We start from the raw sequence: 3,314 nt of genomic DNA, 5'->3' as shown, positions 1-3,314 counted from the left end.
CTTATTTAAAAGCCCCCCCAACCCCCCCCCCTGCCCCCTTTCCTGGCACTTCTAATTCCCCTACTTTGCCCTCACCCCAGCAATGACACCTCCTTCCCATTCTTGCCTACTAAAATGTAAGAGCTATCCTGATAGGAATTTTGAATTTTTTTTGCTGACTCAGGCTGCCTGAAGGGCATGTTTGTTAAAGGCATAGGGAGCTGGGGATCTAACCATGGTCCCCTGTACCTGACTGGGTTTGCCCCAACAGGCGCTTAAACAACTGAGCTAACCCACAAGCCCCCTTAAATTTTTTATTAGTACATGTTTACACGAGTAACTCAGGACCTTGTGCTTGCCAGGCAGGCACTGATGCCGCTGAACTATCTCCCCAGCCCTTACATCTGCATATATAGGGTCGGTTGGTCGGTCAGTCTTTTTTTTTGTGGAACTGGGGGTTGAACTCAGGCCCTTGCGCTTGCAGGCAAGTGCTTATTCTACTGCGCTATCTCCCTGGCCCCTGAATGTATACTACATCTTAATTCTTTTTGTCCTTCACATTCCTCCTTGTCTCTCTAACTCTTGTTCTCCTTGTCATTTGAAAAAAGTTTTTTTTTTGTCTTTTTGAAACTGGGTCTCACTATGCAGTGCAGGGTGGCCTTGAGCTCACTTTATGGCCCAGGCTGGCAACAATCCTCACAACAATCCTCCTGCCTCAGCCTCCAGAGTACTAAGATTGCAAGTGTGAGCCACAACACCCAGTGCTGTTTTCATTTTAAAATTTCTTTTCCCTCTCTTCCTTCGCATTGTTCCCTTATCTCTTATTCACCTTCCTGTTTGAAAAAGATCTCCCTATTTTCTCTCTTTTTTTTTTTTAACATTTATTTATTTATTTAGTGTGTGTGTGTGTGTGTGTGTGTGTGTGGCCAGCTCAGCCCACCAGGGGGCGGGGCTGGCTGGCATGTGGTGCTCGGGGATTGAACTGCGGTCCCTGTGCTTTGCCAAGCTTGTTCCAAGTAGGTGCTTTAGACTAGTGAGCCATCTTGCCAGCCCCCCTATTTTCTCTTATTCTTTAATTTGCTCTTTATATTTTGGATTTCTCATGTAAAGGAAACCATACAGTAATTAAAATTGTATCTTAATTTATTTCACTTAACGTTGTGATCTTGAGGTACATCTATTTACCTACAAATGCCTCAAGTTTACCCTTTATGGCAGAGTGTATACACAACTGTTACAATCATGCTGCTATAAACATTGGTATGCATGTATCACTCTAGTATGATTTTTAACTCTTGGGAAGATTCTTGAAAGACTAATAGCTGGGTCCAATGGAATTTCTATTTTTTAGTTTCTTGAGGAATCTTCACAGTGGTTGTACATATCTGTGAACAGTGTAGAATTGCTCCCTGCAGCATTGTCAGTATTTAGTATTTGATTTCTTGATGATAGCCATTCTTTGGAGAGTAGGATGGCAGTTCAGTATTGTTTTAATTTGCATTTCTCTAATAACCAGATGGTCAACATTTTTTCATGTAGTTAGCAGCCATCTGAATACTTTTTTTTTTTTTTTTTTTTTGGCGGAACCGGGGATTAAACTCAGGCCCTTATACTTGTCAGGCAAGCGCTGAACTACTTCTGGAAAGTGTCTTTACATGTAAGTTGCCTATTTTTTTTTTTAAATTTTATTTATTTATTTATTTATTTGTGTGTGTGTGTGTGTGTGTGTGTGTGGCCAGCTCAGCCCACCAGGGGGCGGGGCTGCCTGGCATGTGGTGCTGGGGGATTGGACCGCGGTCCCTCTGCTTTGCTAAGCTTGTAAGTACGTGCTTTAGACCACCGAGCCATCTCACCAGCCCAGTTGCCTATTTTTGATTAGGTCTTTTTTAGGGGGGTTAACATTTGAGTTCCTTGTATAGTCTAGATTTTAGTCATCTGAGGACTAACTGGCAAAAATTTTGCCCATTCTGTAGGTTGTCTCTTCACTGTTGGTTGTTTCCTTTGATAGGCACAAGTTTTTACATTTAATATGATCCCATTTGCTTTCTGTTTTTATTTTTTTGTCTTTTTAAGACCAGTTCAGGTTGGCCTTGAACTTTCAGCAATCCTCCTCCTCCTCCTACCTTGGCCTTCTGAGTGCTGCCATTACAGGTGTGCACCACCATGCCCAGCAGTAAGATTCTCAGTATTATCTTTTGTGCCATTGGTATTCTGTTCAGAAAGCCTTTGCCTATGTCTGGCAGGAATTTTTGTTTGAATTGGTCTCAGTGTCCCTGGGGCTGGTGAGATGGCTCAGTGGTCTAAAGCACCTACTTAGAACAAGCTTAGCAAAGCACAGGGACTGCGGTTCAATCCCCCAGCACCACATGCCAGCCAGCCCCGCCCCCTGGTGGGCTGAGCTGGCCACACACACACACACACACACACACATAAATAAATAAAAATTAAAAAAAAAAAGGACAGGGTCTATAGGGTCTCACTGCATAGATCGGACTCGTAGTGATTCTCCTGTTTTCATCCTCCCACATGCTGGGATTACAGGTGCACGCCAACACGCCCAGTCTCAATCACTGTCTCAGTATGCCCTGTGGGCGGAACTGGCACAGCACACCTGGGATGGAACCCTGGCTGCTGTGTTCTCCCTAAGCAGGCGCTGTAGTCTGCTGAGCTATCAGGCCAGCCCAGCTGAAGTTTTTTTTATTAACTCATAATTCTTTGTCTTCTGGTTTGTTGAAGCAGTAAGTCAGACAACACTTGCCACAACGATGTCTGTCAAGGGGGCTGGCCATAGAAACTCCAGTACCACATTCATCTGAAGGGCACTCTCATGAAGATGGCTACTTTTGCCATTTTCATCCACCTTGTAGTATTTTAGGACAGCCAACGTCACCTTTCTCTTGTGCTTATTCTTCTTGGGAGTGGTGTAAGACTTCTTCCTTTTCTTAGCACCACCACGGAGTCTTAATACAAGATGAAGGGTAGACTCCTTTTGGATATTGTAGTCAGACAAAGTATGTCCATCTTCCAGTTGCTTACCAGCAAAGATCAGCTTTTGTTGATCAGGAGGAATTCCTTCCTTATCCTCAATCTTGGCCTTTACATTTTCTGTAGTGTCTGAGGGTTCAACGTTGAATATGATGGTCTTACCTGTAGGGGTTTTCACGAAAACCTATATCTTGGCAGCAGTTCCACCTTAATTCAGTTAAAAGAAAATGGTGGGTTAGATTGATGGGTGGGGAGAAGGCAATACCCAAGACACAGGCCACAGACTTGCCATGGAGAAGATACCGCAGATCGAATTTATTCTTAACTAGAGGGGCTGGAGAGATGGCTCA

At 43.9% G+C, this 3,314-nt stretch overlaps 1 protein-coding gene and 1 pseudogene across 2 annotated transcripts in view; one reads left to right on the top strand and one right to left on the bottom strand.

The window, feature by feature from the left end:
- The window catches only part of Ptp4a2 (protein tyrosine phosphatase type IVA, member 2), a 45,926-nt gene that overhangs the window by 23,085 nt on the left and 19,527 nt on the right, over positions 1-3,314 (top strand). The window lies entirely within an intron of this gene.
- LOC101577657 overlaps positions 2,685-3,314 on the bottom strand; it is a 2,274-nt pseudogene continuing 1,644 nt past the window's right edge. Inside the window, exon 2 of the transcript XR_192809.1 lies at positions 2,685-3,148. The product of XR_192809.1 is annotated as a ubiquitin-40S ribosomal protein S27a pseudogene (transcript). The remainder of the gene's footprint in view (positions 3,149-3,314) is intronic.

Source organism: Octodon degus, unplaced genomic scaffold (genome assembly GCF_000260255.1).
Source record: "Octodon degus isolate 3935 unplaced genomic scaffold, OctDeg1.0 scaffold00163, whole genome shotgun sequence".
NCBI classification, from domain to species: domain Eukaryota; kingdom Metazoa; phylum Chordata; class Mammalia; order Rodentia; family Octodontidae; genus Octodon; species Octodon degus.
Note: the sequence above shows the minus strand (reverse complement) of the source record. Positions and strands in the feature narration are given on the sequence as shown.